Source organism: Numida meleagris, chromosome 5 (genome assembly GCF_002078875.1).
Source record: "Numida meleagris isolate 19003 breed g44 Domestic line chromosome 5, NumMel1.0, whole genome shotgun sequence".
NCBI classification, from domain to species: domain Eukaryota; kingdom Metazoa; phylum Chordata; class Aves; order Galliformes; family Numididae; genus Numida; species Numida meleagris.
The window spans coordinates 50,831,486-50,843,830 of NC_034413.1; the positions used below are offsets into that span (position 1 = coordinate 50,831,486).

General features: G+C 46.7%; 1 protein-coding gene across 1 annotated transcript in view; it reads left to right on the forward strand.

The window, feature by feature from the left end:
- Positions 217-12,345, forward strand: part of WIPF1 (WAS/WASL interacting protein family member 1) — a 50,324-nt gene continuing 38,195 nt past the window's right edge. Inside the window, exon 1 of the mRNA XM_021400338.1 lies at positions 217-330. The gene's annotated coding sequence lies outside the window, so the exon portion shown is untranslated. The remainder of the gene's footprint in view (positions 331-12,345) is intronic.

The window sequence follows — 12,345 nt, forward strand, 5'->3', positions numbered from 1 at the left end:
GCTGCCATCAGGGCGGCAGGCACCGAGGGAGGTGACGAGACAGCTGGGACCAGCGCTCGGCCCCCGGGCGCTGAGCAGCCCGCAGCGCCAGGTGCCCCGCAGCCCTTTCCCCGTCCGCACGCATCAGGCTCCGGCCTGCCCCCTGCCCGCTGCCCCCCGCTCTCCGGCCGCGGCCAGGGCCATGTGCAGCGCGCGGGGCGGCGGGGAGCGGCGCCCCAGAGCCGCGGCGCGGCGCTTCCTGCCGCTATAAATAGCGCCCGGCCCAACATGCCCCGGCCGCGCCGCGGCTGGAGTGCCGCTGGCAGTCGCCGCCTCGCCCGACGGAGCGCGGTAAGGGGCGCGGGGAACGGAACGGCGCGGGTAGGGTAGGGGCCCTCCGGCGGTGGCTCACTTGGGGCCCCGGAGTAAACAAGGCGCGGCGAGCCGGGAGCTGAGGCTCGCTTCGTGCCTGCTCTCCCTGTGACTCTCTCTTTTCTTCCAGACTGCTCTGTCTCGGGCTGGGACGCGCTCTGCCTTCTGAAGCTGCTCCTGTTCTTCCTCTGTGCGCCCGGCTGGCATCCCTCCCCGCTTTTCTCTGCCTTTCCTGCGCTCCCCGGGTTGGAGGATGGCGTGGGACGAGGCCCGGCCTCCGGGAGCACCCCGGTCCCTGCGGGCCGTGGCTATGCCTGGCCCCGGGGGGCGGTGGGTTGTCGGTCCCGCGGCGGGACGGCTGGGGAGGGGCCCTGGCGCGGCACCCACCGGGGTGACATCGCGGCCGCCAGCCCGGCGGGTGCTGCGGGGAGCTCGGAGCTCGGGACGGCCAGCCCTCTGAGCTGGCCGGAGGGCGTTGTGGAGGAGACAGGCTTACAGACCTCATGTAAGCAGTCCGAAGGTGTTAGGTTAGCCTTCCTCCGGGTTGCGTGCCCCTGCTGCCCTGTGGTTCCTGCCTCTTCAGGAAAACCCCTCCTGCAGGGCAGGGCTGTCCCTCCTCTGCCTGTACTCCTCGCTGCTACCACGTGCCCTCCCTGGGCCTCGCCACTGAAAAATGGCACAGAGCTCATCTCTGGCACTGAGTAGGATTTACCTATCCAGGAATCTGCAGCGAGGTAGCTTCAGATTGGGGTTTTTTGTTTGTTTTTGTGGTGTGTGCTCAAAGAAAGGGTGGTTGTTGGTAGCTGCCCTTGGCCTTCCTGGCCCCTGGAGGGTGGGCAGTATGCCCTACCCCTCCCTCACACCCTGCATACCGCCTTCTTCCACCTGCATCTCTCCCTGTCCACAGGTAAGGCTTGGAGGCTGTGTGGAGATGTCCTGCCCTCACCACCCATGGGCACCCAGCTGAGCAGCCATGCCTTTGGGAAGGGTGTGAGCAATTGCTGTGCTGGCAGCATGGCTGTGGGGGAAAGCTGTCCCCATCTCATACACCAGGCAAAACAATGGGTGGTGGTGTTGCCTCCTGGCAGAGCTTGGAGGACCCTCTGCTTTGTGCTCTCCTCTGTCAGAGCAGGGCCCAGAGCACATGAGGAGGAAATGCAACTGCTGCAGAGCACTTCTGCCCACTGTGCTGCTGGAGCACGTGAGGGGAGGGAGGGAGGGACAGGGTTGTCCAGGAAGAGCATGAGAAGTTGGTGAGTGGAGAGGACCCACTTACATGCATGCAGATTGTTTAAGGGCTGTTTAGCAAGTGTGACAGCAACAAGCCTAAGAGTAGGAGATTGTGTCTGAGTCCCTGTTACTGGTCCACCAGAAACACTGCTTTTAGCTTCTCTAGCACTGTGTGTGTCCTGGGCTCCTCAGTACCCTCTGACCTCCAGCAGGACATTGCCCTTAGTACACCCCTGTCAGACTGCAGCCCCTCACAGGGAGGCAAATGTTCCTGCAGCCAGTCCCCTGGGGATGGTGAGGAGCATGCTGGTCCCTGGCTGGTCTCTGACTGGGTGAACTCACACAGCTCATGGTGAAGCTGAGGAACTGCTGCCCCCGCCCTCCCTTATCTCCTCCTGCTGCTCACCTACCCTTGCCCCATGCCACAGTTATCTGTGGGGTGTGCTGATGAGTTCAGCAGTGCAGGTTAATGCTGCCCAGAAAGGAGGGGGGGGAGGAGTGGCTCTCTCAGCCTGGGCTGCCTCTCTCCTGCCTCCTGCTCTGACTGCACTCATATCTCTCTAGCTGATGCTGCTGCCTTCAATCTCTGCTGAAACTGTGCTTCTTACAGCATTGCATTGCTCTCTGGGTGGCATCAGGCAACGAGATGCTGTGGGGTTGTGTTGCTACAAGAGTGCTGTAGCTGTTTTGTCTCATGCAGCAAAGGCAGAAATGAAAGTGTTCCTTCAGAGGAGTGACCTCTACCTACAGCCTTCACACCAGGTGACCTCCAGCCTTCTCAGTGAAGGTTGATGAGTGGCAGGAGCAATGCTGATAGCTTTGTGAAGGAAATACTCTTTGGTATTGCTCTCCATTACTGACAGTGCAGTGAGTTCTAACAGCCATTTGCTTTCTGCTTCACTCGTATAAACACCAGGCTTTTCTTGGAGGAGGAAAAGAGGGCATGTTGGTGCTGTCTGATAAATGTGGCCTGAGGGCAGAGCTTAATAGGTTTCCTTTCATAGCACACATGTTGTTCTTGGGATGTATGTGTGTATATAAGTTTATATATATTGGTAAAATGTCTCTGCATATCCATTAGAAGTGTTCTGTGCTCTTACTACACTGAATTTCCATCTGGATAATGGACTTGTGCTTAGGAACCACGAGGAATAAGGAAACAATGGCCGGGGGGGGGATTTCTTTACAGTTTATGCTCTTGCCAACATGAACACCTTAATTGTGGCTAGTTGATAACAAACCTTGAAAAAACCTTGTAAAAGTTCAAATCTAGTGAAATGCTTGTGTTCTATCTACAGACTTCTCTTATTCTTGGCTCTAATGTAAATGTGGTACACTCTGACACTTGGCGAGTAGCATCCACCACTGTAAGGGATGGGCAGGTCTCCTGGTTCGGAACCCATTGCTCCAGCTGTGTTTGAGCTGGGGAGGGTGGAGGCAGTGTTCCTTATATGGGCAGAAAGGTGAGGATGTTGAAGGTGGCCACAAATCTTCAAGAGAGCTGTTTGCTTTGGGTGGCACCGAGTGTGTGACTACCTGCATGTTAGTTAGCTGCTGGCCTCACAGGTGTACGTGGAAATCCATCTGTTGCTGAATAACGACTGCAGAAGGTCAGCAAATACCCCCCAAAAGGGATTATTAAAAACTAAACTTAATTACAAAATATTTTAAATCCTGATAAAATGTTTGTTTTTCTTATGCTGGCAGTGGTCATTGTGGTGGTGGTGTGCTTTTGTGTAGTATCAGCTCCATGTGTAGGTACATCTAGGAAATTAATAAACTGTTAGTGTTCTATTGTGACTCCTTGCAAGTAGGAGTGCTGCTGTGTTGTGGGTGAAGTCTGAATGGCGAAAAGATGACATTTGTTCCAGTGGAATTAACCCTGGAGATGAGAGCTCTGACATGCTATTGCTGCTCAGCTGTGCTGCCTCACAAAGCAGCTGTGCTTGGGTCCCCTCCAGCGCAGGTCACTGTGGTGCAGCGCCTGTAAGCTGGGACATGGGCGGCAAGGGAGCAGTTTCATCAAAATCTGAGATCAAAGGCATTCAGAATAGAAAGCTTCCTTGTTCCTGGAAGGAGATGGACAGGAAGCACAAGGAGCACTTTGAGAATCTGTTTTGTAACTCTAAACTCTACTGCAACCCCATTAGGAATCATCTACATTTGGATCCAATCATGCATAAGTATGGTTTGGAGTTAAATGTTTCATTTTGTACCTTCTTAAACTACTGCTGCTGCAGAAGCAAAGTTCCCAATATTTAAGCTGCTTCTGTGGCACCCATGTTCTTTGCTCCCTCCCAGCACGTGTAGCTCCTGCCACTTCCCTCCTAGGGCTGAGTCTGGGTGAGCAGCACCCCTGGCTTCTGTGCATGTGTTCCCAGAGGGACCTCCTCTAAACTGTAGTGTCTCTTCCCCTACAGAAACTAAAGGGAGCTCTTTAATAGGAAGTAATATGGAGGCTAACACAAATGCTCATAGCAGCTTCAACAAACCCAAAATATCTTGTGCATGTTTCTCTTCAGATAAGTTCAGGAAGTAGGGTGATTCCTTCTTCCTCCTCTTTCTTAATGTTTTTGGTAAATGCTGTGCTTGAATACTGAAGTCTGTTGCTGTGAGGAACAGGCGGAGTGGAGCGATCCCCCCAGAGTATATGGGAGTAAGTGGTCTCAGAACATCTGAAAATGGCCTTGAAGTGTGAATAAAGCTTCTAAAAGCAGAGTAGAGAAGCACGGTGTGGGGAAACGGCTTTGCCTGAGGTCTCGTAGCAGCAGGTCAGTAATAGTGCTGGGAGAGGATCTTAAACCTCCCGACTAGAGAGCCGGTGCTATTGCAGCTAAAAGATGTCATCTTTAAACAGAAAACTTCTTTCCCTACTCAACTGCTTTCAGATCACTCAACAACAGAATAACAACCCCCCCAAATATATATACAGATATGTTTTTTATTATGTCACTGAGAGGAATTTTTGTACTAACAAACAGTTAATTACATTAGTTTAACAGTTAATTACAACAGTTTAATTACATTTTTGCAGGCAACACTAAGAACATCAGATCTGGAAAAGAATTTGTGAAATAAAGAGAAGAGCTGCAAAGGAAATTTTTAGAAAGTGATGTTATTCCCAGTTTGCTGCATAACAATTAATCTCTTATTTTTGAGAGAGGACAAGAGCAGAGGAAGCTGTACACTGAATTCAAGTTTGAGTCTCTCTTTGTTTAAAAAAATAAATCACTTGAAGAAAGGTGGTTGGTTTTGTTTTTCTAATGTGGAAGCTGAGAAAACATCAGCATTTTAGAGAGTATGATAGAAGGCACTAAGCAGTGAGTTAACTGCATCTGTGTTCTAAGTCCAAATGCTACGAACAAGGCACCATTCAGATATTCAGTTATAAGTTATGCTGGGTTTGAATTCTGCTGGGAGAAGAAAAAGAGAATCATAGCAGATCTGTTAAAAATCTTTATTCCCATTTTGCTAGCTTGTTTTTGAAAAAATGAAGTAGGGTTCTCCTTTTCCATCTCCCTGTATTTGTCTAGCACTTAACACAGGTCATCTGCTAATTATTAGCAGCTGTGAAGCTATTGAGTTACATAAGCATAGCTAGCAGTCAGCAGAGCCTTGCATCATTCTGCAGATCTGTGCATCACTCGTTCACCACAACAACAGGTAGGTTTTGTAACTTGCTTGACATGGGTATCGAACTATTCAAGAGAGCATCAGCAGGCACAGGAAGTCAGGAAATCCTTTAAGTCATAGAAATGAGATACAATAATGCGCTGTTGTGTTGTCACAGCAGTGTGCTGTGCAGCTAGCCATGTGTGTTGTTGGCAGGCTGTGAGAAGGGCTGTCAGGCTGATCCCTGACAGCTGAGCTGCCGGCTGTGCAGAGCATGGCTGTCTGGGCCCAGAGATGGGCAGCAGGGCAGGTGCAGGGGCTTTGAGACGTGTCAGGTTAGCCATGCTCTCTGACATGGCTGCATACAACTAACTGTCCTCAGTGTTAAAGAAGAATCGGGAGCTTGCACAGCTGGGAACTTGAGGTTTCCCAGCCATAGAACTGTCTCTGTAAAGGACAGTGGGATAACGTGGGCAGCCCGAGGCTGGCAGAGCTGGGTTCTGCCTCTGGGTTTGTAACACTGTCAGCACACCATGGGACTCGCTTAGCAGCACAAGTTCCTTCCCACTGAACCTTGAGGGAATACAGAAGACTTAATCCCCTGCAGTTCTGGGTATTAAGTCACGAAGTAATGAGCTCTCTGATCCAGGCTTTGATTTTGTTTTCAAATTATTCTTGTCTCGTCCTCTGCTTTGCTGGTTGAAAGATCTCTGTAGGTAAGAATCTGTAAAACGGTGAGTGCAGTGTTATCAAATCTGCAAAATATGCAATCCTTAACATACTTGTTCTCAGGAATTAAAATGGTAAAATGAGTTCCAGGAAATACGGTGTCCCTCCAGACTCCGGTCCCTGTTAGTGGCTCGGATCTGTGTCCTGGGACAAGAAGGCAAAAGAGGAGTTTGCCTGAGCTTCCACTCTCTTCTTTCTTTTATTTATTTTTTTAAAGCAGCAGTGTGAACAGTCAAGTCTGAGATTCCTTGCCCTAAACCAGTGATCTCCTCCCACCTGCTGTGAGAACAGTGGATGGGGCCTCGTTAGCTCACTGGCAGACTCTGAGATGCAGTGGGAACTCTGCAGGACCCTCAGCTCCCCCAGCAGCCTGGGACAGGTGGGTACTAGGAGGCACTGGGGCAACACTGCAGGGCCCAAGGAGGCTGGTGCCAACCTGGACTGTCCTCGTACAAGCAGCCTGTGCAGAATTGTGGCTGACTTGTAACTTGCATCAGCTAAGTCACTTTTTTATCACTATGGATGATTAAAGATATTTCTTTTTTTTTTTCTTGGAGGAAGGAGAGGAATTGCTTATTCTTTCCCCCGCCTTCTACCTAGGAAATGCTTCTTAGAAAACAGCTAGTATTCTTCACTTACTGTGTGGAAGCCCTTTTGCATCAGCCGTGCAGTACTAAGCTCTGCAGTCCTCAGTTTCCCCATCTCATTGATCCTCCCACAGCAGTCACTTTAGTCACTGCTCTCCTTGGGTCATGATTTGCCTAGTGCAGGAAGAGCCTTAGTTATTTCCTAAAGCTCATCCTCTCCTATTGGCTGCCTTCAGTTTGCATGGCCTGTGGCTTTCTGTTTGCATCACCTCCAGAGCCCTTACCAGGCTCTCTCTAATTTGTGCCTCATCCCAGCTTTGGCTTCTTGCAGTGAAGCGTCTCTTGTTCTCTCCTGGGATGTTCCACATCTCCAGCAGTACCTGCAAGAGCAGGGGAGTTCCTGCACAGTCCCTTCAGAGCATCAGGCATGCAGGATACAAGCTAAACTTCATGTCAGCCTCTACTAAGACTGTACTTATCATAAGTGTTACACACTGGGTCAGATCGCTTTTACAAAGCGCTTTGCTGCTGTCTGAGAGCCTCCTCTGGACAAAGCAAGAGGCCCAGGGTATTTCCAAATGTTCGCTTGTTTTGTATTTCCATGCAGGGAAAAGCAGAAATAGAGAATTTTCTTCCTTACTTTCACATTCGAAGTTACTTGAAGCAGTTTTTAAAGGAAGTATCAAATGTAAACCATAAAGGGTATTCTCTGTGTGTTGTGTATGTTGCAAGTAAACAAAGCACTTGGTCGTGCACATGGTGAGTTTTCATGACTCTGTATTGACCTTTTTATCTGCATCTCCATTCAGTTGTTTGCTCCTTGGCTTCTTTTATAGACGTACATCTTGCCTTAGATTCTGGAGTTCTGAGATAGGGTTTGCGTTTTCTTAATGTTAAGTGAAATACATTTTCTATTCCAGTAGGGTGAAATGAAATTCACATTACGGCAATATCCTGGGAAGGAATATGTGCAAGTGTAAGTATGTCAGTGTTAGAGAATATAATTCATCTGAGGCCACAGAGGCAGCACCTACCAGAACATCATGTGCTCTGTCTGCAGTTACACTTTCAAACCACCCCAGACTAATACTACTTTGAAACTGAGAGTAAGGTATTCCTTAAATGCACAACTTTTCCTGATAGCAGCTGTGATGTCATATTGGAGCCAGAAACTCTGAAACGGAGACAGTCCCAAGTCTTTGTTTAACACTAGCGAGCAGCAAACTACAAGGAAATAATTCCCCTATGGACTTTCCTACTGGATTTTCAGATACAAGTTCTGCTTTTGTTCTATATATGTGGTTTAGGATATTCTTAGTTCCAAGCTTGTTTTAGAAGTACTCTGAATAGATAACTTAATTGAAACAGATAATGTGGTATTTTGAAACTTAAATTTCAATTCTCTAAGTGCTCTTCAAAGTGAAGAATCTTATTCTGAGAAGTTGCTGTGTGCTTACTGTTACCTGCCCCCTTAAGTGAAACCAGAGAAATATTTAATTGCTTATCTATTGGTTTTTCTCTTCCTAGCAGATCTTTACAGGCTTGGCATCTCCAAGACTTACTGTAGCTTTCTCTTTTCCATTTGTACATATGTTTGTGCATGCTGATTGGAGTTGGAAGAAGACATTAGCTGCTATAGGGAACTAGAAAATGGGATATTCCATAACTGACAAACTGGACGAATTGCTCCTTTATTCTTCTAAAATGTGCCAGTTGTTTAGCAGAACATCCCTGATAATGCAAGTGAATTGCAGAGTAAAAGCCAGTTGAATGTCATCATGCTCAGTACTTAAATGAGAACACCGAGGGATGTTGTGCTTCCAGGGGAAAGAACTGCCATTGTTGTCTTCTGGTTTTTGTTCCTTCAAAAGTTTGCCAGGAAAGTTTCCTCTTAGGAGCAATAACAGAGTTTACAGTTGTTTACTGTAACAGTGGTATAACGCTGCTCTTTGCTTAGACTGGGAGCTTTTATTCCTCTTGCAAGTGTGTTTGTGCACTGTCTGTTTGCTAATCAGTGAGACTGATTAGGCATTAAAGAACTTGTGGTTGTGATGTTGTATACCACGGTGTTTAACAGCTCCCAAGGCCTTCCACTGTCAGCTATGCACAGAAGCAGATAAAAACAAAATGGAAAAACCCTGCAAGAAGGGAAAGTAAAAAGAACATGGTGTATTTTTACTTTCTTCCCTTTATCTAGAGATAAGGAAGTGTCCCACTGCCATTTCATAGCTAAGCATGACTCTGTGCCCTAGGAAGTGAGGAGGGACCAAAAAACTCCACCAGTGAACTTGTGAAATGACAGGCAGTGGCACTCCTTGGTCCCATCGTACCTTTGGTATGATATGAGGTCGCTGCAGGATGGCAGTGCTGGGACAGGACTGGTGAGACAAGACTGCCCTGGGCAGTGTCAGAGCACTTCTTCCGTGGGCTCCACAGGGCTGCTGTTCCTTAGGCATGTGTGTGGCATTGCTCCCTTGGGCAGAGTTGGCTGTTTATTTTTGGAAATCACCATTCTGAAGGCAGGATAACTTTCTTCCTACTGCAAAGCTCCAGTACCCTCAATATTTTTCTTCTAAGATCTTGGGCTATGACTGTGATTTGTGACTGGTGGGGGGGTTGGAACTACTGCCTGCAAGCATGTTTGATGCAATACACCTCAGCTCTATCCAGTAAAATTCTCACCAATTGTAGTCTCACTTCTTTGTATTTAGTTCTGGCATGTTCAGGTCCTGGTTTCTTCATTTCTCAACAGAGCACGTGATCCTGATAGCACTGGAGTTTTCTATAATGCATACCGGTGTGGATCTCTGACCGCGTCACTAGGGAATCCTGCCTGATGTAAAATTAGGGACTTTTTAAATTCTTGTTAGGAATACAATTATGGAAGTAGTTAGTCTGATGAGTGTTCAAAGGTCTCCAAAACCAGCATTCCCAAGAGCACCGCAGTGCACTAGCTTTCTCATTAAAAGTTCAGAGAACTGTCCCACTTAGCAGCAAAAGGCCCAAAGTTAAATATGTCACAAAGTTTACTTAGCTCCAAACTGCTAACTTTGGAACCTGAAGCAGGAACAAACAGCCTGTGTAACAGCTGCCGTAGCCGAGCCCCCGCTGGCAACACAGGAGGTGGCTGCAGCAGCACCTTCGGGCTCACGCAGCGTGCCATGGTGCACAGCACCACCTCCTTGTGCTGCCTGATATTCCTGCTCTGTGACAGGCTGGCTCTGCTGGGACATGGCCCGCAGGCAAGCAGCTCTACCAAAACGACTGGAAGTGATTAAAAGTGCAGTTATAGCCTTCTATATAGCCTTCTGTGGGATTTCTGCTGTTTCAAGCCAGAGCACTAAACTGCTGGCCCCGCTTTTACTCTCAGCTAGTGAACTTGGGAGCTTATTCTGACCTCCACAGCAAGGGCTTCAGAAACCCAGCTCATCTTGTCATGGTAAGCCGTGAGGACAACTGGCATCCCCACGCCTGCTGTGAGGCGGAGCGTCTGCTTTGTGCCTGGTCATTGCAGCCTCCTGACAGCAGCTGGGCTGCAGCAGTATAGGGAGACTAGTTTCCAGATCAGCAATTTATGTCTAAGCCAGGTAAGCAGGAAATAAACATCATTGTTTTCTATCAGTTTTAGTGTAGTGTAATTGCAAAAAGTCAATAATTCTAGGTCTACCGTTGTTCCTGCCCAAAATGGCATTTAGCAACTTCAGGCTGGAAGGCACTGTGGAGCAGCCAGGTGATGGATGTGGGTTGATGCTGCGCCCTGATGGCTCCAGCATCACTGGGCACAGCGAGCTCTCCTGAATGCGGCCCATGCAACTGCCCAGTGCATGTGAGTGAGGGGCAGGGGCAGCTCTGGCCTTCCTGTGCAAGCTGGGAGCTTCAGACTCAAGGCTTGTCTCTGCATGCTTCTCATGGAGCCTGAAATTCCTCGTTAGCTTGGCTAGTGCTCTCCTAATTCATAGTGATAAACTCCACTAATTCCTAGGGATAGCGCAGATAACTGAATGAGAGTACAGCAAGCAGTGGGTATACGTATTCATAAATTGAGCCTCCCTTTCTCCTGTTTCTTCTTGAAAGAATATTCTTTTTTCTTAAATGTTAATGAAAGAAAAATCCATGATCTCATCTTGTTCATGATATGATCTTGTTCTCCTTACTTGGGTGCAGCTCTGGTCAGTATGGAGCTGCTGGCACTTGAACCTGTGCTAAGAGTAACAAGTCTCATCCACTGCACAGCAGAGGAGCTGGCAGTCTTATAATCACCCAGCAAGTACATACAGACTCTGATCTGCGTCTATATTTGGCATCTAGATACTCCTCATGTGGAAAATACCGCCCATGGGAAAAATGTAAAAAATGGATTGAAGTTCCTGCTCATGAGGACTTGTTTAAAAAACAAACAACAAAACAAAGAAACAGACATGAGCTTTGGGTAGGATGCTGCTACTTTAAAGTGGTGCACAGCTCTTTACTCTGTTGAAATAATGCCAGTAAGTACTCCTGTATTAGCTTACTTCTTGTTAGCTCCCTTTCTATTTTGTAGATAATAGAAGCACTGAAAATTTGTGATTATGAGCATTCAGAATGTAAAGGAGGAAATAAATGTAAGTAGTAGACCTCTTTCAAAAATGAAACTAGTAGCTCAGATTTCACAACTACATATGTTGCACAGATGATGGAGAAAAAAGGGTCTTGGTTTACAATTAAAAATACTAGGCAAAATCCCTCTAAGAAATCAAATGCGAAGAATCTCAAATTCAGAATTTAACAGCAACTTTTTGCACAATATTAGCTTGTCATGCATTTTAATGATCTGCAATTTATAGTTTAAGCTCCAATTCATGTAGGCACCTTTAGCTACAGACATTAGATTAGATGCTTTCCATAGAGAGGTTCCCCAGTTTAAGAAAAAATGTAGACCTGATACAGAAGTAATGCTTTGAGACTGTATGGCTGCATCAGATGGAAAACTAGTCTCATTAAAAAATGCTGGTTTTGTGGCTTTAAAATGTGTGGCTGTTGTAGTAGATCCTGATTTCTAAGGTGCGGATTTATTTTGCTTTGTTCCCTTGTGTGTGCGTGTGTCTGTGTATGCACACAAATGCTGATAGGAAGTTGAAAATAAAGTATTACTCAATTTAACTGTGGTTTTTAAAACAGTATTTTCTACTGAAATAACCAAGTATATAACAACTCTTCATCATATGGTTCATACCTGAAGCTTCATAAACTTTGACATTCATGCTAATAGCTAAAGACAAATTGCTCAATAATAAATATCTTATAATATCACCATCATAGCAATGCTCATATATTGAGAAAGATAATTAGAGAGTAGGCACACCACTGGTGAGGTGTAATACACTGTTCTGGAAGAATGGCTAGGCAGCTTTTACTGGGCAAAAATTGTTGAAAGTACTCTTTGGAAAGACAGCAAATGTTTTTTGTTTGTGTGTCTGTTGAGTAATCCCGTATTCTTTGATCAAGTCCAAGAGAAACCATGTCTCAAGGTTATTGTGTACAAAGGCTGCAAACTAAGAAATGAGGTATTATGCAAAATCGAGTATTATAAGCAACCAGCAGTAATGTTCCTTTTAATAGAAGTTTGTTTGTTTTTGTTCCTGTGAATAAACTAGTTACTTGAATTATCTCTAGTGATATGAAGAAACTTCTACAAAATAGTTATCTTCTTACAAATGTATCCTGTGATTCCTTTATCCTAACTAAGGAAGCAGCGCAGGACTCTTCCTCAGGAGTCCGTTAATATCATTACTGCCAGGGGGAGCTGGAGCTGGACAAGCAAATAACTTTGAGAGCACGGTTGTCAACTCAGTAGTTC